This window comes from Equus quagga, chromosome 16 (genome assembly GCF_021613505.1).
Source record: "Equus quagga isolate Etosha38 chromosome 16, UCLA_HA_Equagga_1.0, whole genome shotgun sequence".
Lineage (NCBI taxonomy): Eukaryota > Metazoa > Chordata > Mammalia > Perissodactyla > Equidae > Equus > Equus quagga.
The window spans coordinates 48974692-49000997 of record NC_060282.1 but is presented as its reverse complement, the minus strand read 5'-3'; the positions used below and the strand labels follow the sequence as shown (position 1 = coordinate 49000997).

General features: G+C 41.1%; 1 long non-coding RNA gene across 4 annotated transcripts in view; it reads right to left on the bottom strand.

The window, feature by feature from the left end:
- The window catches only part of LOC124227714 (uncharacterized), a 42326-nt gene extending 25964 nt beyond the window's left edge, over positions 1-16362 (bottom strand). For 3 of the 4 annotated variants that reach the window (XR_006885522.1, XR_006885523.1, XR_006885525.1), the window contains exons 1-2: positions 15599-16362; positions 14865-14914 (exon numbers count right to left, since the gene is read on the bottom strand). This is a non-coding gene — a long non-coding RNA (uncharacterized LOC124227714). The remainder of the gene's footprint in view (positions 1-14864; positions 14915-15598) is intronic. The other variant, XR_006885524.1, reaches the window with a different exon arrangement.
- Between the last annotated feature and the right edge of the window lie 9944 nt (positions 16363-26306).

Here is a 26306-nt window from a genome sequence, read left to right as displayed (position 1 = left end):
AGATGGCCAACTCATGTCCAAAAGAACCATCTCCCAGAACAAAGACTGCAGGCCTGTTATATATAGACCAGGTCTCCCGGTAGAGGAGGTGGCTGGTCTCTGGGTGGGACAGACATCTGGTCCTAGTTCCTGATAGTCCTTTGTTTTATTGGATATGCATCAGAGAATGGAGCAACTGCCTTATACTCTGATCTTTCACTTGTCATTGATGATGCCTATCAGCATAGGCTCTCTGCCCAGGGATCATCACATTCCTGAGGAACTCAAAAGAACAAAGTTATCAACTTATACAGCTGGGAGGGGCCACAAAATCTACAGAGCACGTCTAGCCTAGTTAGCCAGAGGTCATTTAAAGTTATAATATGGTTTCTTTTCTACAATACAGCTTCCCTTATGTCAACATTGTGTTGAGCTGGTATCGGGACCAGTAGGCTTTTGTGTGACAGATCCAACACTAGTCAAGGGGGGCCACTCAGTGACCTGTTTTGGGCTAGATACTCCTATAGTATTCTCGAATAATGCCGTGACATTTGGATTCCAGGGGATGAATTTTATATATCAAGATGATTAGATAGGTCTAAAGCAAAAGAGCAGTAATGTTTCATACTTTTCAGATCAGTGAAAGTAAGACAGCCTCCAAATAGATACCACCTCTTCCCTATTCCCCTTAGTTAAAAAGAAAACTTCAGGCTCCAAATGGTGTCCCTTGTGCTAAAGCTCATGATACGAAACCTAGATTTAATGCCTGATCTCATTGCAGTTTCAGCCTCTCCCAGAGATGTCACCTTCATCAACCAGTCAGGAATTTTCTAGTCAAGCACCAATAAGGTAATCTGTCCTGCAGGCCCTCTCCATCCTCCAGAGGATAAAGAGGGAATCTGCATGATAAAACCCATGCCAGTTACCTTTCGCCCAAGAAGAAGATGTCCTGGCCCAAAATAACCCTTTCTTTTCTTTTACTAATAGCTCCCTTGCTCCACCCTTCTTCCTACAAAAACCTTACATCTTGGAGTACCCTTCTACTTGCTAGATGGGACACTGTCTAATTCATGAATTGTCTAATAAAGCCAATTAGAGCTTCAAATTTACTTGGTTGAATTTTGTTTTTTAACACCTTCCAGGTTCTGTTTTGGTTAGAAGATTGGCTCCCACAAAAGGCTTGAAGCATTGTCAGATGGAGGAAGGTACGATGTGATGGGAGTTTTAGAGTTCTGGCTGCCTGGGCCATTGTGGTGTTTGCAATCTAAAACTTCACCAATGGTTGAGTCCAGTTACCCAGGAAACTTAGTGATTTGTTACAAGGAACTGGAACCAAAGGAAGTCAATGCTCCCAGAGAGAAATGTACACAAACTCAACAGGTGAGTTGGTTTCACTCTTTAGGCGATTTGTTGTCAGTGATGAATGGGTATTGGACTCATATCAAGAAGGGGCTAAAGATGGAAAAAGCAATGTTAAAAATAGGGGACTTACAAGTAAATAAAGTCACCTAAAGCCATTAAAGGAAAGAAAATAGCTAGATTAGAGAAGGAATGTGGATGAAAGTGACAACTGTGGTGTGGTTCCTTGAATCTAGGGTGGAAGCTGTTTGTGTCCAAAGACCACATGCTTCGAGAGGGCTCCTAAAACCCTCAGATTGAGGTCTCCAGTGGGGGAAGTCTCCTAAAACCCTCAGATTGAGGTCTCCAGTGGGGGCAGTCCTCCTGTGGTTTGAGGATGTTTGTATCTCTTGAGTTGAAGGATATGAATCCAATAGTCAACTCCTTAAGCGTTTCATGGTTGTGCTAGTTAATAATACCTAATAGAGTTCTTTCAGTTGGGGTTGTGAGCTAATCCTTCATTGAAGACAAAGTCTCTGGCTGTAGCTGAGGCTTCAGGGAAGCATCAAAATCAAAGAAATAGTATTTGTAGACAACAGAGACTTTATGGTCATAGTCAACTTATTACTTGGCCATTTCCAAAGTGAAAGGTCTGATGAGAGTTCCTTACAATAATGCAAATGACAAAGAAATTGGCCGCTTCCATGGTATGCAAAACAAACATAAGAAAGGCAAGCTAACTTCTTAGACAAAATGTCTATAAGAATAATAATTGAGTGTTTTCAAAGCTGATGTACATTAATCTGATTTATAAAAATGGATTTATGTAATGTTGATAGAGGAAAAGATACTGAGATATATAATTATTCAGGGACAGATCATATATATCCTACCAACAATATACCAAGCATTTAATAAAAATATACCCAAAATATATCAAGAATATTGAGTAAACAGATTCTATGAGTCTCGAATATGTCCTAAACATCTGTATTTTAATAGAATTCCCTAGGTAAGTCTGATATGCATCCAAAATTAAAACACAAGCCTAGAAGATGCTAGATTCAAATTAAAGTAAGATTATGACCAAGTAAACATGTTAAATAACAAGCAATAAATTATGGTTTATAACGATATTGTTGTTGCCTTACATCAGGACACTGAAGAAAAAAAATACATAATAAATATAAATGTAAATAATGAAGAACAAGGCACTGACCAACATCTAGTGCCATTTCATACAGCATAAAATTTATGAAATATTTACAAATTTTCCCTATAAATATTTAGCATAAAGAAGACTCAGTATCTCTTCTGATTTGACAACTCTTTCCATGAACGTCATCAATAGTAATACACCAAATAATCCTGATTATTTTAGGCATCTCTCTTTTTAAGGTGAAAGAGCAAGTCTTTTTGATTTTCCAAGGGTCTGAAAAATCCCAAACATAGTTTTAGGTACAAAAGATATCCTGAAAGCTATTTTATTTCATTTTACATTTAGAAATCAATATTAGGAAGGATAAAAAGTTGTCATGAGATCTGAACAGTTAAGATAAGATTGTAAGTGTCTGAGAGTGTTTGGCTACTCTTTTGAAAGTGACAATAAAACACTTAAAACCAAGCATAGAAGATGACACGACTGGCAAGAGCCCTAGCTCTTTCAAAAGTAAGGAAGCTTTGTTATCTTAAATAATTAATGACGTAATTAAACCCAACATAAAACACAAAAAATATTCTGGTAAAACGATATCTTGGCAGATTACACAGAAAAAAATAGCTCTTCATATTTTAGGTGAACAATAAACAGTAAATCCAAGAAACAAACCAATCAAAACTGAGCAAGCTTGGAGCCAGCCCCAATAGCCTACTGGTTTAAGTTTGGCACTCTCATCACTTCGGTGGTCCAGGTTCGTTTCTAGCTGCAGAAGCACCCCACCTGTCTGTCAGCTGCTATGCTGTGGTGGGGGCTCACAAAGAACTAGAAGGACTTACAACTACAATCAATATACAACCATCCACTGGGGCTTTGGGGAATAAGAAAAAAAAAAGAGGAAGATTGGCAACAGATGTTAGCTCAGGGGGAATCTTTCCCTGCAAAATAATAATAATAATAAATGGAAATAACTAAAAACATTGAGCAAGCTTGGTTTAGATCTTAACACATTTCATAATTTTGGGATCCATTATTTGTACTTATTTATCTCTATATGCCAGAAGAGCTCCCTTAATCTTAGATAACTTCTCCTCGCAAATTCCCTCTGATTGATCAATCATCATTTTACGTATGTTCTCTGTGTTCTTAGCAGGATAGAGCAATTCTTATTTCAATGCCCTTTTTGTTACAGCATCTATGGGCTTGCCAAGAGACTCCCAACTCTGAGGCTGAATGACAGAAGTAGAAGCATCCAGTTGTCTTTATCTGTAAAGCCATAAATTTTTTCAGGATTCTGCTTTGCTTTCATTCTAAGGCGCTTTCAAAATGCTTAGTAAGGAGTTGAAGTTCTGGCCATGGGGTTATTTCCCATTCTAGTTTGTGCTTACATATTAATCCCTAATTTCTGGCTTAACACCATTTATAAAAAGTGAGGAGAAAGCTGGGATCCCATCTGCTTCAAGAAATCCTCCTGGATGCGTCTCCTGGTATCAAAGAGTCCATTGCAGAGTTCTCTGACCTCTGTCCTTTCTTTGCTTGCAGGATTGGATTAGAGTCCAATCTATTTTCATAGGGAAGACTTTGGGGATAGTCTCCAAAAGACATCTTCCAGCATTGACAGCTTTTCTAAGCCCCTCTGGTTTCCTATGAAATTGAGGTCTTTTAAATTATCCTTAAACTGTCCCATTCTATTTCTTAGGTTCCCACTAATAATAATTAATTGGCATACACCAGGGAGTTCTGGATTATACATTCCTAAAATTATTCTAAATCCCTCTGCAAATGTCTCCCTATCCTGATGGATTTTCGGAAAGTCTTGGAAATGGCTCTCAGCTCAGAGAAAAACCAAGGCTTGAGATTGAGATCAACAGAAGGGCTCCCTGTTTTGAGGGAAGTTCAGCTTTAAGAGGAAACTGAATCTTAGGGGATCCTGGCTGGTCAGGGAGGAAGGGAATGGGTCAGAGGAAGAGATGGGGCAGAGGGAAGTGGGGTCTAAGGTGGGGAGAGGAACAGTAGGATAAAGGCTATGAGGCTCAACTTGGGATCTAGGGGGATTCTAGAAAAGACAGTTGTAAGTTTTCCAAATTTTTCTTCTGCCTTAGCCAAGGGATCTTTTAAGGAAGAGATTTTTGAAATGAAAAGACATTTTTTGATGCTTTCTCATACCAATTTAAAAAAATTAGGACTACTGGAAGTTTGAAATTTTGCTCCATTTTTCTCCTATGATGCCTCTCAAATAAACAATCTTGGTCAGATCAAAAACTCCACAAATATCCTTGGTTAATACACGCCATTGAGTAAGATAAGCACACAAATTTGGATTATAATATAAACACGTGATTCATGAAGCAGGAGTCCAGATGGGAAGAGGAGGCACAGACTTAACTTTAGACTGAGTCAAATTCATGAGAGTCTGGGAACATTCCATCCAAAACTGTTGCTTATGTACCTCATGTCTCAGCCTGCCCAACTAGCAGATGGGCCATCCAGCTACAAACCTGGCAAGCCTTGTGGCCCCAAAAGGACGGAATTGTTTACACAAGTGAAATCTCTCAGAACTAGACTCTCTCAGACAAAAGGAGACAAGACTGAGGAAAGTTCTCTAATGGTTTTGATGAGTGACCTAGGGCAAGCTTTGTCCAAATGATGCCAGTCTTAGAAGAGACCTTCAGAACTTCTTGGTCTCCAGAGCTTGCTTGAGGAATAGGCTCATTTCGAGGCTCCTCTTAATGAGGGACAGTACAATGACATGGGCTGACAGAGGCAAAGGGCAGTGTGAGGTAGATTTCCACCAAGGGATAAGCATTTCTCAGATCTGGTCAGCCAGCCAAAGGATATCTAAAGAGCATTCCTTACTCCTAAGAAACAAAATAAACTCAGCATCTGGGAGTTCATTGAAAGAGACAGTTGTTTAACCAATATGAGACCCACTTACCCCAGCATTGTGGTCAGGAAGCCCCCAAGCCTAGAGGGGGACTTCATAGGCCTCAGAGGAGTGGGTTGTTTCCCAGTCGAATATTATGGCCAGAAGTTCCCAGTCTCAGCTGGACCTCAGTGGGACCACCAAAACATCAAAACATTGGGATCCTCAAACATCACCAACATGATCTGTTTATAAGACAAAGCTGAATTTATTGCCTACTGAGGTAAGTAATTTTTACCACACCACAAAGCTATAACAGTGCCTCCGAAGAAGGAAGGGAAGGTCAGAATTGACTGAGAATTGGGAGTTTGACTTAAAGCAGGGCTCGTGTAGGATCAGGTAAAGAGCATGACACAACAATCCAGGACAGGAGGAAACAGCAAGGTGAGGACTTTGAAATGAGGGATTCCTTTGAATCTTAGGGCATAAACTGTTGATATTTTCCATGGAAAAGATGATGGGTCTTTCAGGAAGTTCCTGTAACAAACAATCAAATCATTTGCCTTGGTAAGAGATTCATGGAAAAATAAAATTATGCTAATAAAAGCAGAAGAACAGACAAAATCACATTAATGTAGACAGTAGGGTATAGTTTCAGTACTCAGTGTCTAGGCAGGGTATAAGGTAAAGGTTCTCAAGTAAGCAACTATCATACACAATATAAGTAAATTATAAATAATAACATAAATAATAAAGATAATAAACATACTACTATTTAATAGGAATTCAAAAATAAACTTCTAGAAAAATTCATGTCAACACTGGGATTGATAAAGTGAAAAAAAATTAATGAACTTTTATTGAGATTAGCTCAGTGCCAGGCAATTTCACAAATTTTCTCATTTATTCCTCACCACAATTGAGTGTCATAAGTATTATTATCTATCATTCCGGCAACTGAGGCTGTTGAGCACCCAAGACGTTAAAAAAGTTGTCCAACATCATGCAGTTAGAAAGTGATGGTGCCTCGGCTTAAACCCAAGCCTGGCACTGCTTCACTTTATCACATCTGCTCCCAAACACCAGGAAACTATGAAGAGAAAGGTCAGCCACACACGTGGAGCAACACTTAACCCAAGGGACAACTCAAGTGAGGAAGGCCCCCAGCATCATCATTTATCACCATATTTTAAGTCCAGGGCTCCCTCTTTTTCCTCTACATCTTCCTTTGCCTTGGACAGAATGCAGATTTGCTGAAGTGTCACGATTTAGGAATCGGTGTCGCAGTTCACAGCGCCTGCTCCTGGGCAGTTGCTCTATGCCAGCTTTGCAAATGCAGGCATAGTCATGAGAAGAAAGTCTCCCTCTTGCCCCTAGAGAGCCATAGGGTCGAATTGACCTGTTTAACCTGCACATTTCTCACACTGTGACTTGCATTTCCAGGCAGTATATATTTTTTTTCCTTTTTCTCCCCAAAGCCCCCCAGTACATAGTTGTATATTCTTAGTTGTGGGTCCTTCTAGCTGTGGCATATGGGACGCCGCCTCAGCGTGACTCGATGAGCGGTACCATATCCGCACCCAGGATTCGAACCAACGAAACACTGGGCCACCTGCAGCGGAGAGCATGAACTCAACCACTCGGCCATGGGGCCAGCCCCATCAGGCAGTATATTAGACTACAGCATGAGTGGGAAAAGAAGTTCCTCCTTGAATTTGACCTCACTGGAGCCATCAGAGGATTAAATAAAAAGAGAGTGGTCACAGTCCTGGGTGGTTCCAGTACACCCCAAGGAAAAGCTGAGGAAAAGCCTTCAGTGAGAGCTACATTATTGTCTTCTCTTGAGTTTTCAATACATATCTGAGCCAGGCCCCAATGACGAGAGGATGTACACGTTCTTGGCCAAGAAGGGCTTTCTCCATGCTTATTAGACCCACTGGGAAGATACACCTGAGTAAACTCTACCCTGAGATGTGTGGAGAAACACACGTGGAAGCTGGGAGTGCCCAAGTCATTTTTTCATCAGCTCTTATTGTTCATATACTCAGGATCAGGCTTTTTCAGAAGAGTATAACATCTATGAGCTATGTATTATCCTCATTTTGATGATAAGTGAGGCTCAGAGAAGTTAAATATATTGCCCTTATGTCTCAGACTTCAAGAGTTTTTACAAGGCTTTGGTCACAAATAGGGGAATGTAGCTTCTTCCTTCAGTAAATGGTCACAAACACACCTCTAAGATGCTAATGGCCCTTCCTTATCTCCTGCTCAGAGCCACCAAGTGCCTGCAGCACAAGTGCCTGCCCATGAGGGAGCATGAAGCCCACGAAGGAGAGACAGGCAAGTCCTTATGAGAGAGCAGCTATTTGTGCTAGATCTCCACAGATGACTAAGAATGGACCACAAAGACTGAGAGGACAGGATGGGCTTGTGGGCTGGCCGGCTGCAAACCTCGTGAAAAGGAGCTGAGTCACCAATAATAATAGTAACAATACTTATATTACATAATTTACTAAGCACCACATATCAAGAGCTTTAAATCTGTGACCTCATTTAGTTCTTACTAAATACTTACTAAATAAGTACTTAATTTTTACTGCTCTCTCCTCACCCCAGGAGCCTTTGAGGAAAAGAAGAATCTGGGAACAATGAATGCGGTATGAAGTGAATGGAAGGAAATATCAAATCAGAACCTGCATATCATGTTACACGATTGTCAGTTAAAAATCACCCAGCCCTCCTGTGTCTGTATATCTGTTCACTCCCTGTCTGGCCATCTCACCAGGTAGTGTCAGACTCCCAACGGTCACCCTTGGGGCTGGCTGGCAGAGTGATTTCTTCATGCAGAGAAGTGAGCACCAGGGACATACTAGACAGTCCTCTGGGGTGTGGAAGGAAAGATTAGGACTTTTATTTATATTTATGTTTACTAAAATAAACTAAAGAAATAAAACTTTCTTAATATTTAATAAATGGTTGACTATAAGATACATATTATATATATGTATATTACACTTTTGAAGAAAAATTCATATAATAAAAACAATAGATGACATTTATCGAGGCCTCATAAGGTGCCAGGCACTTTACCTCGGCTAGCTCTTTGCGCACAACAGCCCCATGGATAGGATCACCATGTAACTCACCCATCCACAACAAAGCCCACTGGGGAATGGGAGGGTACAGTTAATAATGACACTGTAGCAGCAGTTGGAAGTCTGGACCAGCCCAGGGAATGGGCACGTAGGGTGCACTACCCCTGGAAGCAACACCCAAACCCAGAACTGATTAGTCAAGGTTACGTGCACAGGCCAATGGAGCTCCAGTCCTAGGCTCTTAGCCAAACTGCTACACTGCATGGAGGAAACCCAAGTAAATCACTGAACTATTTTACTGATAAGGGGCTCAGAAAAATACATAGAGAGGAATAAGATAGATTAGACCATCCTCCCTGTCCCCCAACAAAGCACAACCATGAACCCTGAGAAGGTGCATGAGGCAACCCAAGGAAGACTCTAGAAAGAGATGAGAGGAACGAAGGCGAGACTGGGACCCAGGGCCAGAGAAGCAGCACAGGGCCTGGACTCAGTCCCCATCCAATGGAAAAAGGGTACCAGGTATGTTGCTTCCCAACTTCCACCCAACTGAGTGGTAGGTGGGCTCCCCTTCCAGGTGGAACAGTAGTCCTATGACAACACCAGGGGAGCCACTGGCAGCAGTCCCTTGGAGTCTCCCCCAGAAATCAGTGGCCAGTGGGCTCTCCTTCCTGTCAGGACTTAGATGCCCCTTTCCTGCCAAGACACACCTGGGCAGGGGTGGAACGAGAGAAGGGACCTGCGACAGCAAGGGCTGGTTGGGAACATTCTATCACAAAGGACCTGGGACTCTCCTGCCAGACCAGACACACCTGGGCAGCCCAGGGCATAGGTGCAGGGATTCCACCATGCTTCTCTCCCACTGAGAGACACCTGGCAGACCCTTCTGCTCCTTAGGTCACACCAGCAGGGATCATTTGTGCTAAATCTAAACAGGGTGACTGCTAAGATATAAGAATTTAAATAGGGTCCAGCGACTCCTGACATAATAGACAAAACATCCAGGATACAACTGAAATTCGTCTGTCATACCAAGAACTAGGAAAATCACAATTTGAATGAAAAAAAAGACAATAAATTGATGCCAACAATGATATTAATTTGTTGTTGGAATTATCTGACATGGATTTTAAAGTAGTAGTGCTAAAACTGCTTCAATAATCAATTACAAATTCTCTTGAAACAAATGAAAAAATAAATCTCAGAAAAGAAATTAAAGTTATAATAAAGAACCAAATGAAAATTACAAATATGAGAAACAGAATAACAGAAATGAAAATTGGCTTGATGGGCTCAATAGTAGAGCAGAGATGAAGAGGATAGAATCAGAGAACTTTAGGACAAAACAATAGAATTCATTCAATATGAACAACAGAGAGAAAATAGATTTTAAAAAAATGAACAGAGCCTCATAACCTGTGAAACAAAAAATCCTACATTCACATCTTTGGAGTCCCAAAAAGAAAAGAGATGGCAGGGAAGAGTGGCTGAAAGTGTATTTAAAGAAATAATAGCTGAAAACTTCACAAACCTGTCAAAAAATACAAATCTAGAGATCCCAAAAGCTGAAAAAAACCTCAAATTATATATATGTATGTATATATACATAATTTGTTGTTGTTGTTGTTTGTCATTGTTGAGGAAGATTGGCCCTGAGCTAACATCTGTTGCCAGTCTTCCGCTTTTTGCTTGAGGAAGATTGTTGCTGAATCTTCCACCATTTTGTATGTGGGATGCCACCACAGCATGGCTTGATGAGCAGTACGTAGGTCTGCACCCAGGATCTGAACCCTTGAACTCCAGGCCACCAAAGCGGAGGGTGCAAACTTAACCACTACACCACCAGGCCAGACCTCAAATCATATTTTGTAAGCACTGAAAGAAAAGAACTGTCAGCCATGAATTCCATATCCAGCAAAAACTATCCTTCAGGAATGGAGGGGGAATAAAAACTTTGTCAAAGGAAGAAAAACTAAATAATTTGTTATTAGCAGGCCTACCCTTAAAGATTGGTGAAAAAAAAATTACTTTAATGGAAAGGAAATGATAGAAGAAAGAGTAGAAGAAGGAAGAATAAAGAAAGGAATAATTAATATCAGAACAAATCAGTGAAATTGAAAATAGGGAAACAATAGAGGAAATCAATAAAACACAAACTTGTTCTATGAAAAAACTAATGAAATTGACAATTCTAGAGCAAGAAAGACAAAAATAGAGTGAAGACACAAATCAAAAACAAAAGATATTACTACAGATCCTGTGGTCATTAAAAAGCTAATAAGAGATACTATAAACAAATTTATCTTTATGAATTCTACAATATAGAAGAAATGGGCCAATTCCTTGAAAACCACAAACCACCAAACTCATCTAAGACAAAATAGGCAATCTGAATAGTCCTATAACCGTTAAAGGCATTGAATTCACAATTAAAAAGCTGCCAAAAAAAGCAATCTCCAGGACAAATGGTTTCACCAGATGGGAGAATTTCACAAAATAGTTAAAGAAAAATTAAAAGACAATCTTACACAATCTCTTCCATATAATGAAAAGGGAGGGAACACTTCCTAACTCATTTTATGATGCCTGTATTATCCTGAAACCAAAACCAGATAGACAGCACAAAAAAGAAAAGAAAGAAAGAAAACTATAGATCAACATATCTAATGAACTTAGATGCAAAAATCCTCAAGAAAATGTCAGCAAATTAAATCCAATAATGTATAAAAAGAATGATACAAAGTGACCAAGCAGGATTATCCCAAGTATTCAACGTTAGTTCGATATTTGAAAATCAGTCAATATATACCATCATATCAACAAGTAAAATAAGAAAAATTATATTAATTGATACAGAGAAAGTATTTGACAAAATACCATACCCACCCATGATAAAAACAGAGGAAATAGATGGAATACTTCAACTTGATAAGGAGCATCTAGCATCTACAAAAAAACCTACAATTAACATCATACTTAATGGTGAAAGACTGAATGCTTTCTCCCTAAGATCAAGACCAAGGCAAGGCTCTACCACACTCATTCAACATAGTACCATAAGTTCTAGCCACTGCAATAGCAAGAAAAAAAAAGACACATACTAGAAAGGAGGAGATAAAACTGTCTGTATTTGTAAAGGACATGATTGTCTACGTAGAAATCCCAAAGAATTTACAAAAAAATTCCTAGGATAAAAATCTGAGTTCAGCAAGGTCACAGAATACAAGATCAGCCAACAAAAATAAATTATGCTTCTACATACTAACAGTGAACATTTAATAAATAAAAACAAATTACCATTTACAATCAGTCCAAAGAAAATAAAATATTTAGATATACATTTTACTAAATATAGGAATTGTATGCTGAAAATGATAAAATGCTAATGAAAGAAATAAAAGAAGACATAAATAAATGGAGAGACATACCATGTTCATGGATTGGAAAATTCAACATAGCAAAGATGTCAAGTCTCCTCAAACCATAGGTTTAATTCAATTCCGATCCAAATCTAACGTATTTGTAGATAGACAAGTTTATTCTAAAATTTTTATAGAAAGGTGCAAACAAAGGTAAAATAATATCAAAAAAGAAGTATAAAGGGAAAGGAAGCACTCTATCTGGTATCAAGTCTTATAGCTACTGTAAACAAGTCACTGTGGTATCAGCAGAGGGACAAACACATAGATCAATGCAGCAGAACAGAGAACCCAGAAATAGGACCGGATAAATATTCTCAAGTGATTTTTGACAAAAGTGCAAAAGTAATTCAACAAAGGAAAGCTGGCCTTCTCAAGAAATGGTACTGATGAAACTAGACATCTGTGGGGGAATGAACCTCAATCTAAACTTCTTATGCAAAAATCAATTCAAACTGGGTCATAGACTTAGATGTAAAATGAACAAGTATAAAACTTTTAGAAAAAGACATAGGGGGGCCAGCCTGGTGGCACAGCAGTTAAGTTCTCATGTTCTGCTTTAGCAGCCTGGGATTCACCAGTTCAGATCCCGAGTGCGGACCTACACATCACTTGTCAAGCCATGCTGTGGCAGGCGTCCCACATATAAAGTAGAGGAAGATGGGACGGATGTTAGCTCAGGGCTAGTCTTCCTCAGTAAAAAAAGGAGGATTGGCCGTAGTTAGCTCAGGGCTAATCTTCCTCAAAAAAAAAAAAAAAAGTGAAAAGACATAGGAAAAAATCTTCAGGATCTAAGGTTAGGCAAATAGTTCTTAGACTTGACATCAATAGCACATCCATAAAAGAGAAAAATTGATAAACTGGACCTCATCAAAATTAAAACTTTTGCTCTGTGAAAGTCCATGTGAAGAGGATGAAAAAATAAGCTACAGACTGGGAGAAAATATTGGCAAAGCATGTATCTGATAAGGACTAGTATCTGGAATATATAAAGAACTCTCAATCCTAAAAAGTAAAACAATAATAGTAATTCAATTAGAAAATGAGCAAAAAACAAAAAGACATTTACTGAAGAGGATATACACATAGCAAATAAGCACATGAAAAGATAGTCAACATCATTAGCCATTAGGGAAGTAAAAATTTAAACCACAGAGATCACTATGTGCTTATCAGAATGGCTAAAATTAAAAAAAGGGACAACAACAAACGTTGGTGAGGATGTGGAAAACCTGGGTCATTCAAGCATTGCTGGTGGAAATATAAAATGGTACAGCCACTCGTAAGGACAATTTGGTAGTTTCTTATGAAATTGGACATTTGAAGTATCATATAACACAGCAATCGTACTTTTGGACATTTATCCTAGAGAAATGAAAACTTATGTTCACACAAAAACCTGTACACAAATATTATAGCAGTTTTATTTGTAATAAAACTAGAATCAAACCCTAGAATCAGTCCAGATGTCCTTCAGCAGGTGAATGGATAAAAAACTGTGGTCCAGCCATCCAATGGAATATTATTCAGCAATAAAAAGAAACAAACTATTGATACAAGCAACAACCTGGATGAATCTCTAGGGAATTGTGCAGAGTGAAAAAAGCAATCCCAAAAGGTTCATGCTGTGTAATTCTAATTATATATAACATTTTGATACAGCCAAACTCTAGAAATAGAGGACAGGTTACCGGTTGGCAAGGATTGGGACAGGAGGGATAGGGAGAGAGAGTATAGTTATAAATGAGGGAAGCGAGGGAAGTGGTATGGTTATAAATGAGCAACAGGAGGGATCCTTGTGGTGATGGAACTGTTTCAATGTCTTGACTGTGGTGTGTACATAGGAACCACACATGTAATAAAACTGTATAGAACAAATAAACATACACACAGATGAGTGCAGGTGAAACTGAATAAGGTAGGAGAATGGAGTCAATATCAACATCCTAGCTGAGATAGTGCACCATAGTTTTGCAAAATGCTACTGGAGGAAACTGGGTAAAGAGTACATGGGATTTCTCACATTTTTTCCTACAACTACATGTGAATCTACAAGTATTTCAATTAAAGAAAAAAAAAAACTGTGGCTATGACTGGGTCATTGCTCTGAGCTGGGTTCCTGTTTGGCCTAGAGACATGTTCCCTACCCCCTACCCCTGCGCACACGAGGTTCCTGTTGGCCCAGATGCCAAACAGGGGAGTGTGATCAGCCTGGCACCTTGGCCTCAGTGAGAACCTACTGCCACATCTGCTCTTGCTGATTCACATAGAGGAGGTTATGCTTAGAGTGAACATATTGTCAAGACTTTAAAAATCAGGATACATAGTCTAATACAGGGTTTGACAATGGAACAAAGTGTTTGAGATGCTAGAAAATGTAAGGTATATGTTTGGAATAGCTTTTAAAGAAATCTCTTTAAGGACAAGAGATCAAATGTCTTCATAGTCCTTGCGTCTATAACAGATGAAAAGTAAAAAGACAAACGCACAAAATCAATAGTGGAATATAAAGCTTTCCTCTACAAATATTTATCTGGTAACTCCCATGTGATAGGCACTGATCCAGGCCTGCATACAAATTATCTAATTTAACTTCTAGTTACCTGGAGAAACAGATGTGGTTATCCCCATATCAGAGATGATTAAACTGAGGTTCAGAGCAGTGAAGTAACTGAGTAACCATGCTTGTCTCTCATGCAGCAAATTAAGAATTCTCTGTTTGGAAACTGTTGCCTGTTCCCATGGTACTTATATAAAAATCTAATAATGTGAAAAGATAGAATTGTTTTGACCTGAAGACTCCTGCTTTCCCTACCAGTTCTCTGTGAGCTAGGACATTATAGTGATCATAGAAAGTCACTGAAGATCATAGAATGCTATTTCTTAGCATTTCAACATGTAAAGAGAGCATGGGGTGGGGCTGGGGGGCTAATCCCATACTTACATTTAGAAGTACAGGGGATTGTTCTAAACAAACTTCATTTTAACTATGGTTTGCAAAGCTGGTAACTTACCAATTTGCTGAACTGGACCTTGGTTCTTTCCATAAATCTTGGCCCAGCTTCTGGCAAATTCATCAAAATACAGTCGGGGGAGGAAAAAGAATGTCCTATTAACCTATACAACATACAGTGACATATTCAAAGTTCTTTTAACATATAAGTGCTCCTCATATCCAACCACTGTTTGGGTCAGATGGCTTCAAACATTTTGACAAACCTCCACATGAAGCTACACTACTGAAATCTTACACTGACAGCCCCAAGCTTCTCCCAAGCCTGCTAATACCCTGCATATTGGCCAAATTCTGTCCTCAGATAGGCACACGTGGCTCCTTCTGATTTCCTGTTAAAGACTTTTACAAAATTAGTCCCTATCTGAGGGTTAGGGAGGCTCTGCCAGTATCTGAGGATGACTCCAGCCAGTTGAAATTTTGTAAATGCGACAGTTCAAATGGCTTGTGACTGAACTGGAAACACATTTACATTTCATTTTAATTATTGGTGATGACAACACAAGCTCTGCCATCATTTTATATTTTCCCTCTCCACCAACTATTTCAAAATGACTTCGTCACAGTTTATAGTTGGCTGATTTCTCCTCAATGAATGTTCAAAACCTCAAATCCTTAAGATCTCATTCCCTGAGAGAAAAGGAGAGATGTGAACCAGGACAGTTAAGTGGGGAAAGATAGCCCCAGCCAGACACACTAGAGCAGACAACTGTATAAGAAGAATAGTTCCCATACCTTGAAAAACGGGAAAGGAAGCACATCCCACCGTGAAGAATAGGAAACCTGTCCTTTTAGCCCCCAAGCGCTGAGTCTTTCTGGGAATCCAGGAAGGAAATACATCTTGGCTGGCACTCAGTGACAAAAAGCAGTATGCTTCTCTGAGAAACAGCGTAGCCGACATCCCTCTGGGAAAATCAGAGTCTCAACGCTTTGCAGGCCCAAGGGGGCCAGGGGCACTGGGCTCTGGGGGTCGGTTGGAACTTTCAACCTACAGCACACAAACTCACACATGCCTTTGGCACCATTAACAGAAACAGCATCTTGTTTCCAATTTGGCTGTAGATAATGAAATTAGCCCCCAAATTACTATAAACTGGAACAAGTAAACACAAAAGCAGGAGCTAGGTTTTCAGGCGTTTCTCCTCCCCGCACACAGACCAGTAAAGTCTATGGCTTTTAGCTGTTTAAATTCAAAGCAACGCTTCTGTTTTTCTAAGTCGATATTTTGACCCCCAGCAGATAAAGAACACTAAACGACACATTCAGCAGAGTTGCTGTGTTCTTGCAGGGCCGCTCTGTTTACATCAGGAAATCCAGCCCGGCGGGCGGCGGGGGCGGTTCGGGCGCCGGCCTCCCTCCCTCGCTCGCCGCCGTGCTCCGCTGGCTCGGCCGCTGGCCCCTGGCGCTCGCGCTGACTCCATCCAGATGTGCCGCGGCTCCAGAGTGGCTGCCGCGCGCAGTAAACGGGCATCGGAGGCTCGTCAACCCGGGCCAGAGCATTGCGGTCTCGCGCCGCCCCCTGGCACTGGGAGACGCGCGGGAGCAGGCCGGGCGGCGCTCCCTGGGCGCGGGGGCGAGCGTAATGACCGACCCGGGAAATGTTCCTGATGCGTTTGTACGTTTCCTTGTAAATGTTTTACACTTTAAAAGAAAGGGGAATGCTATATATCATTTGGAAATCTTGGCTGTCTATAGGTCCCCGTGGATATTACTGGGTTAGTACGACTTGTAACCAGAGCAAGAGAAACATTAAAAAGTTGGGAAACACTGCCAATTAGTCATTACAGGGAGATTGTAAAAACAAGAGAAAGAGAAAGAGGAGGGAACACAAGGAATAAAAGAAGAAAATGCCCCAGGAAAAAAAATTAAAGAAAGTAGATGTGCTTTTGTGGTGTTCCCGGAATAGAATGGGCAAGCAAGACAGCTGGCAGCTTTCTAATCAGGAGCTACCTGCAAACCAGTAAATTCCTAGTGCAGCCCTGGAAGGACTGCGATTGCCCAAACTGTACCTCTTTGCTGTCCCTGTGAAACTCGAGCTGGGTCAGTGGGCAAGCGCTGTGCTTTGGAGCAGGACTCAATAGTGCAAAATCCAAGTTAGGCATTTATTTCTAATCGCCTGCCGCCGACACGGTCGTTGCTAGCTGAGTTATAATAAAAAAAAGATAGGAACCATATCGTTAATAATCACAGGTCTCTACCAGCCACCAGCTTCAAGCAGACTGTAGCCATGCTTGCTGAAAACTGTTTCTAATTTTATGGTAATTCTGATTGAAATCCTTTTTTTCCCCCTGCTTTTTGCCGGCTTCAAATATCCAAGAACATGTAATATCACAAGCTGAAACGGATCCAGGTGAGTTTCCTAGGCCTTCTTCAAGAACTTTATCAACCTTGTCCAGGACTTACACTAAGTGAGGAGAGACGGTGGGCCCCCACGTTCAGGTTGCAGACAAACATGCAGGACCAACGGTGCTTTCTCCGGGGAAGAGTTGCGATTGTTCATCACCGGTGTTGGGAGGAGAGGGCCCTGGAGAGGAAACTGGGGCCCATTCCCCCGGGACTGGGGGGCAAATACTGCTGGCAGGAGAACTGCTTATCTCAGCAACATGAGGAGCCGGCATCCAGCCAGGCTTCTTCAGCCCACAAGATTTTAGTCCCTACCTCCTCTGAGTCATGAGGACAGCCACATGTGCCTCAGATCCAATCCCTGGCAAGGGTACAACTTTGCTAATCAGCTGGGGTCCTTCTTGGTGTCTGGCCACAAGTCAGCAGATGCGCAGCTCAGCTTTACCAGTGCAAAATATCTTGCATAGGATCTGTTTCAAAAACAATTATATGAGCAAATTATCTTGGCTTCTAGCAACAGATTTTTAAAATCTAGTAGCAAGATCTCAAAAAATGATTAAACCACAAATGTTATTTTAAAATAACATTAAACCAGACAAGAGATGAAGAATTCTTATAGACTCATCAAGAACATACTCTGCTCCCTGAGTTCAAAACATCCTCATGTGTGTGCCTTTGGGGGTTCCCGGCGACTGTGCCTCAAGTTAAAGGGAGTGACTTTCTTATATCAGGGCCTTCTTTGGAGATAGAAACTAAAAGAGTAAACATTCTTTATCTGGAGGGACTTTTGCCTTCATAACACATGGAAGGGTTATAGTCAAAGACTAATTGGAAAATCCATGTGCACTGGGGTCCTCGATCTACCGGCTCACCTGGCCCACTGGGCTGATTTCACTAACGGCAGGACCTACAACAGATTGATGGTGTCTCCTCAGAACTTAGGACTCACAAATAATAACACGTTTTTGCTGGCAAGCCTGTTCCAGCTACGATTACTTCTCTGTTGCTTTTCTATGAAGCTTGCCACATGCCAACCCCCTCAACCCCCATTTCTGTCTCTGCCTGATGCCCCCTCCCTGACAGGCTCATCTCACTCCTTTAATGCTTCCATTTCCCACCTCCTGCCTGATTGTGGGTGAATCCTATGGCTGATATCTTGGCCTTCTGCTATTCTCTTTATGTATTATATTCTTCAACAATTATCTTACACTGACAGTTTTTACTAGTGACTTTGAAACTTAAAGCTCCAATCTTGACATTTTTGTCAGGTTCTAGATACGTTCTTCCAGCTGCAACTAGACATTTTCATTTGATCTTCACATCATCATTCGAAATTCAGCACCTTGACAAGCAAATGCATTATCTTCCTTCCCAGATTGAACTAACTTAGCCCTCCTGACTCTCCAATTGCTACCAAAGATAATATCACTCTCCCCATAACACAGGCCCATAACCTCAGAGCTTCTTTTTAACTCATTCCTCTTTCTCATCATTCCTATTCTAGTTTCTATAACAGACCTCTGGGTGTCAGGCCCTGTCCCATGTCTGGAGATACAAAGGTGAACAAGACAGCCAGCAGCTTTCCATTCATGGCCACTCAGCACATGACTACCATGTCGATCATACTAGCATCATGTTGTGGCATAATTTCCCTGCTCAAAGCCTTGCAGTCCTTCACCTTTGCTTTATATGAAAAAGCTCATGTTCATTAACCTTGAAAATCTCCATGGCCAGAGCCCACCTGCTCTTCCACTGTGACCATCAGTCCCCTCAGGAGCCTCCTCTGGGAGAAAACTCTTGTCCTCCTGTCTCCTGCCTGCTGAGCCATCTCTACTGCCAGCCTTCTGGAGATCTTGTCCTGGAGAACCCCCATGTCCCCAGTGAGACCTTATCCACAGCCCACTCTGTTGAGCACTGGCTTGTCTCCAGCACTACTTAATTCCTCAGGTTTCAAGCCCTGCTTCCAGCTTCTGTTGGCTATCTCCGCTAGATGTCTCATAGGCACTTCAAATTCAAAAGCACTAAAACCAGTCTTCCCATCTTTGCCCTCAAAGTCTCTCCATCCTTTTGTATTCCCCATTATTTTTGGTAATGGTATATTTATCTCTTCTTATTCGTAATAAAAAACTTGGAAACCCCTCCAGATTATTCTCCATCTTCCACTCTGAAGTCCAATCAGTCAAGTTCCACCTCTTCTACATCTCAGGGCACCAAGGGCAGGACCACACCAGCAAGTATGTGTTTCTAGGCCAGTCACCTCTATCACCTTGACCAGCATGCCCTTCCAAGCCACCTTCATTCTTTTCCACTCCACCTTGTTCACTGAGGGCTCCTGCCAGTGCGGGTTGAGGGGCAAAGCAGACGTTCACCTTTCACTTCCCCACAACTGGCTCCAGCCCTGCACATTCCTGGCTGCTTTTCCTGAACCTTCCAACAGCTCTGTAAATAGTCTCTTCATTACACTCTCTTCACACTGCCCAGTTTGAGAATGCTTTCTGCCAGGGAACTGACATACTGACTGATATACAGAACTCTGTCTATCATAAAGCTTTATGTCCTCAGTCCCTAGTACAACTCCTAACACATAGCAAGTGACTGGTAACAGTTTGTCAGATGCCTAAGTGAATGACTGAGTGAATACTTGCTGTTTGAAATGTATGTCATTAGTGTAACTTTCATAACAATTAGATTGCGAAGTGTTTAGGGGCATCTCACAGAGCATCTCATGCGTGCCTTACACATAATACTGCCCAGTAACTATTTACTCAATAAAGCTGAGTTCTTGAAAGGTTGAGTCTAGTCTCTTTAGCTGGAAGAAGCTGGAAAACAGGCACGAGGTAGAGGAAGGAGAAGGAGGAGGAGGGAGGGGTGAGGAGGAGATGGAGAAGAAGAAGAATTCATTCCAATTAAACAATGTCATAATCATTTTATTGTGTTATTTTTGTATTTTTAAGCACTCCTCTGGTCTCTTCCATGTCAGTGTTTCTGACCTGTCTCCGGTTTGTCATACCACAGCATCTTCAAATTGAGAATTGAATGGGAGTGACCAGGAGGCTCTCTCACTACAAGGATGTATCCTCATTTATTTGTTAATTCTCTTCTCAACAAGACTTTCCTGGCACATTCTTTCAGTCAATCATCAGTCAGTTGCTGAGCCTAGAGGCAATTCCCAAGAAGTTATATCTTCTCTGGAGAAGCTCACATTCTGAAATGTGACATTGGGAAGAGAATGTGGACATAAACAAACAATTTAACATAAAATGTAAGCATTGTAATAAGAGTTAACACACTCCCACAGTAGCACAGAAAAAAATGTACGAAATTCTCTACAAACCGAGGAGGATCTCATACAGCTGGTGACATCTGAGCAGTGAGTTGCCCCTGGCAGTTCAGGGAGAGGGAATGCATGGTTGGCACTCATAGGAATTCAGCTCATCAGATGTCTAGACTGAGACAAAATCATTAAGTAGATCTGACTCCTAAGCCACTTCTCTATTTATTCATTAATTGGATCACTAAGATTCTACTCCCTGTGTCTGATAGTTTGAACTAACACACTTACACTTTGGTATCATTCAGGAATTATATCAGGAGAAGGTGGGTTTTGGTGTTCTCTAGCTAGAAAATACTCATCACAGGGACTCAGATGTGATCCTAGTTCTCCAGCAATCCTGAGAAGGTGGGTATGGTTCCTGCCTACAGAGGGCAGTGTGGATATCGGGCTGGGTCAGAGAGACAGTGCTGCGTGCCCACATGACATTCCCAGCGCCATAGCACAGAACGGTAAAGGAGCATGCCTTGAGTCCCTGCCTTTCCATCTCCTTGAGGTTCAACCATCCCTTTCCTTTAGTGAAACTGCCTAAGGCTCATAGTGCAACCCCTTCCCTTAATGAGACTTCAAGTATATTGCTTCCTTAAGTCACCCCTGAAGATGATGCTGGTTTAACTAAAATCCAGTTCCACCACACAGTGATGAAAGGAGTGAGATTTCCAGTCTGCTGACAGGCCAGGGAACATTAATGTCACATCATAGGGACTGCACAACAGTAAGGGCCACCACAGAGGGACCTTCCCTTGTGAATTAGAGCCGTCTCAATTCAGTCAGCTTTAAAACAATAAACAGGGTACTAATTAATTCCTGCTCTACCCACCCCCTCCCCTAGACAACATTGGTGTCTATACAATTAGAAGGAGATATTCTCTTTTTAATATGAAAATAAATTAGTGATAGAAGTATAGAGAAATAATAGCACAAATGACATGCCTTAGGCACAGGGCTGTTAAAAAAAGAAAAGTCTGTAAATGAAAATGAGGCTTAGAAAAGCACAACCCTGAAGTCTTGGCTCACAAAGCAAGAAAATAAAAGACTGGTGGATGGGGGAGTTTCCTGAAGCCATGAGTAAAACTGGCAGAGAGCATCCCATACAGCCCTTTTTTGGTTTCAATCATATGACATTACAATATATGAATTTTGCTGTGATTAGATTTGAATGACTTTGTAGATTCAAAACAAAACTCATTTGAAACAAGTTCCACAAAGTAGCTCTATCTTCCCAGCAGTAGTTAAGCGTGTTTCCTAACTGCCCTTTTCTGTTCTGGATGGCAAAGGGGACAGGAAGGCCCGCCTGGACTAACACAACCGAGTCCAAATCACACACACACAGACACACGCAGACACAGACACACAGAAAGATACACACACAGAAGTGCATGTACGCGGAGACACACTCACACACACAGATATATACACATATGTGTGCACATAGACACACACACCCCGAGACACAGCGGCAGTGTCTAGAAGAGTCACAGGGACGCTGGGCTGCACTTCGGTTCTGCTGTGGAAGATCTGCCCTTCTTCTTCCTTCTTCTTACTCCTGTTGTCTTAATTCCACCCGGTAGGGTAAGGCGGAAGACTTAGATCAGCCGTGCAAACATGCTCTGGGTGTCATAGAAACCAGGGCAGAAGAAATGAGAACCACACAGCAGTCCTGGTATGACAGTGAATATACTCTACCCATTGCAAACAATTCCTCTTGTTTTGTGGAATTTATTTTCTAAAGGGATGGGGGTGATATGTGTAATGACCAGATATATTTACAGAGAACATGTTATTTTAAACAGGGAGAAATAAAGCCCAACATGCCTATGGATGTACAAGATAACTGCAAAACAACTAAATTAACCATTTTTTTCAAAAGGCCAGATGTGCCACAGTGTGAATAACTATGCAGCCAACATAGCCATCTTAATTATTTAGTATGTGTATTAATATGCAAATGATCCTATCAGTGAAGGCCATCGTCCTTCCCTACTCCATGTCCACCCAGACTGGGCACGAAAATCCCCTGTTTCTGATCACCCTGGAGAAAACAAGGACTCAAGCATATAACACAGTGGTTCTCAATCGTGGATGATTTTGTCACCCAGGGGAGGTTTAGCAACATCTGGAGACATTTTTGGTTATCATGACTAGGGGCTTGGGAGTATTACTGGCATCTAGTGGGCGGAGATCAGGAGTGCTGCTAAACATCCTATAGTGCACAGGACAGTCCCCTCTCCCCAGCACACATTGATCTGGTCCAAAATGCAGATTGTGCTGACGGTGAGAAATCCTGATTTAACACATAAGCCTGCCTCCTTTCCCTCTCAAGGGAGCATCTCCATACCACTCTCGTACCATGTTCCCTGACAAGGTTTAGCTACTAAGACAAGAGCCAGCATGGAATCCGCAACTTCTTGGATAAAGTTGTGTTGGCTAACCAGAACTACAGTCAGTGTGCACTGCGCAAGGCAGGAGTGATGGCCCAAGCGCCTTGCAAAGAAAAGGTGAAATAAAAATCACTATTACCCTCAGACCACTGTCACCTTCTGCCAAGTGGTTAGTGAGAATTACAGGCATATGATTTCAAGAAAAATATTTTATCTTGGTGAGTTTTATAAAGAAAAAAAAAGGAAAGCATTTTACCCATTATGCAGTAGCACTATTCATTTGTGGTCTGTATTTGGTTTCTTTGAGTAAGATGCAAAGACTTCAGAATTGATGTCAGAATAAAAGACAGCTATTGAAAACGGCAGCCATCAGGGTTTGCTCATATACTTCAAGCCTTCCCCTGGCCTTAAGCTGCCTGCGTAAAAAGCCTGGGTAAAAAGAAGAGGTCCTACACAAAAGAGGGGAAAAGTCCATCCTCAGCAGAGGATAGCAGGCTTTCTGCAGTTTCTTCCTCTGTTACAGATTTTATTGTGAATTTTGGACAAGTATAGTATTTAAAAGAGAAAATGGTAGTCTACCTGCCTAACTGTGTGATTCTGAGTAAGTCATTTCACTTCCTGAACCTCAATTTACTCACCTGTAGGACAGGCTTTAATACTGATACAACAGTTGACAGTGACTAAGTGTTTGCTGTGTGCTGAGCATTGTCTAGGCGGCTTTCAGATGACAATCTAATTTCAATCTCACTACAGCCCCATGATGACCAGGCATGTCACAGTGGAGAAAACTAAACCCAGAGGTGTGAAAGAGCTACCTAGGTCACAGAGATGGAGGGAGCCAAGACTTCAACCAAGCTGTCTGTCTCTTAAACATGATATTCCATTATTAAGTAGATTCCTGGGAGGAGGAAGTGAGACGATGCTTCTATTATCCTTCAGAGTAGTTTTCAATGAATGGCAGTTATACTATAGTTAAATCAATAAGTTTACTTTTCTGTTTCCCCTCTCTGTAAATGTTTCTGAAAGAGTCAGCTAAGAGGGAAGCTGGGACCTCTTTTCCCATCCTAGGAGAACATGGCAATGTCCCACTGAAATCCCCTGTGGAATCAGGATGCCATGCTCCGTGAAAATGCACGTTAGGACTAGAGTTTATGAAATCCTAACAAGGAGAAGCCATTAAAGTTCAGTCTTTTTTGTAGAGGAATCCCTCAAACAGTCTCATTCCAACTGAAAAAGTCATGAGAGTTCTTCAACATGGCTTTTAAATGAGTTTGAGGAGACCTAAATTTTGCCATTTTCAGATGAAGAGTTCTTCTGAAGAAATAGTCCTGGAGTTGCATCTTATTTAATTTTAAACCTTACAACCTATGTTCTGAGTAGTGGAAGAAGGATTCTAACAGGAGTTTAGAGATATAAGGTCCAAACTCACCTTCCCACTAAGTTGACCCTGGAAGTAAGACTCCTCATCTGGAAAACATGGACACCTCATGGGTTGTTGTGACAGCTGAATCAAAGATGAGGAAGTGCTTTGAGTAAAAATTCAAAAAACAAAATATGAATAACTCTCATATGGGTGGCATCCAGAGTTCCAAAGTTCTATCCCGTCCAACATCTCATTTGATTGTATAATTACCCAATGTATTAGTCACAGAAGGTATTGCTTTTCCCAGTTCATGAATATGGAAATAAAGCCCCCTCCATAGATAACTACCCATGATGACACAATTAGGAGACTACCCCATAAATTAAACTATCTGTGTGAAGTCAGTGTCATCAATGTAGTCCAAGACAATATATGACTTCTCTCTGACATCTCCTCCAATATCATTTGCTCTTAGTTACCAATGCCTTAAGCATAATAATATACACTTTTGATGCTCTCAACACCTGCAGATGAATCTTATGAAATCTGCAGCTACAGTATTAGGTAATATAGTAGAAGTAGATGTCCAAAACATCTTGTTCTCTATGTAATATTTTTCTTTGTATTCTCACACAAAAGCAGTTAAAAATAAGAGCAGCTGGTGAGTGCCAGACACACATAGCCTTGTTTTCAGAACTAAAATTTGCTGATCTCTTAGTAAGATAGTCATATTCCTGATGCAATTGTCTATAAACAAGAAATAATCTACAGGATCTATCTGTGTAACTTAGTGAAAGTCTATGTATCACAAAATCTTAAATTTAAAAAAAAAGAAATATATTCATGCGGGACTTCAAAGGCAATACCATTCTGTTCTTTTCAGGACAAAATGAATACCATCAACAAAATCAACAGCAATGAAGAAATAGCTAGAAGACCACCAGAGAGATGAAGTTTCATCTTTCAAGTGCTGCACCTATAAAGTGACAATACATGGGTAAGGTGCTTCTATGGCTGATGCCTGTGTTCAGGTGGACTATCCCCCCCTCTGCTTACTGCAGGGTTTCCAACTGATTCTGGAGGGCTCTAGGTCATAAGTAGAAGTTCTCTGTTTTCTGTGTTTATAGAACCCTCTGCTGACTTCTTAGCTTTTCAATACCCTACTCTGACAAAAAGCTGTCGCGGGAGTATCCACCTCCAACATGGTTCATGTTTACTCCTTCTAATCTGGTATAAACTGGAAAACGAGATAACCTGGTTTAAGACTTTTATGCTACTAGAAGTGAGTGCAGCCCACTATCAAGGTTGACAGAGTATCATACCAGTTTTATGTGTAAGGAGATTTTTCTTGATACTTCAGGTTTTGAGCACTTTTTCATTTCTAGGTTCAAAGACATTTTCCAGAGGATTCATGTTGCCCAAACTTAGACTTCTAGATAATTGATGTATTGCTGCTACTTCTATCTATCTAATGATCATCATAAACCACTTAAACAAATTCAGCAAATATTTATGGAGTGCCTGCTTTGGACAAGGTACCATCCTAAACATTAAAAAGACAGAAAATGTCTCTTCCATTATGGGACAGTGCTTGTATTCTTGTGGGAGGGAGAGAAAGACAATAAACATGTAAACACATACATAATAGATTGTAAGGGGGTAGGAGGAGAACTAAAAAGGACATAAACAGAAAGGTATGATAGAGTCCTCAGCTTAGCAGGGATGGAGCTTCCAATATTGGAGCTGAGAGCTGAATAAGGTGGAATCAGCACAACGATGAGAAGGGGTCTTGCAGCTCAAGCCTGTGATATACTCATAAGCACCAACTGTGCACCTAGTACCGTGCTGAACGCTAGGACTGCAAAAGTAAGTATGTGTGTGTTAGTCCTTCCATCCCAAGTGGAGGGAGGGCAGCCAGCCTCCCTCCCTCTGCTTCCTCACAAGGCTATGATTGAGGGAGACTGTGGTGCAACTGAGACTGTGCTTGACAACGGGCCAGCATCCTTGGGAAGGAGGCTGCACGAG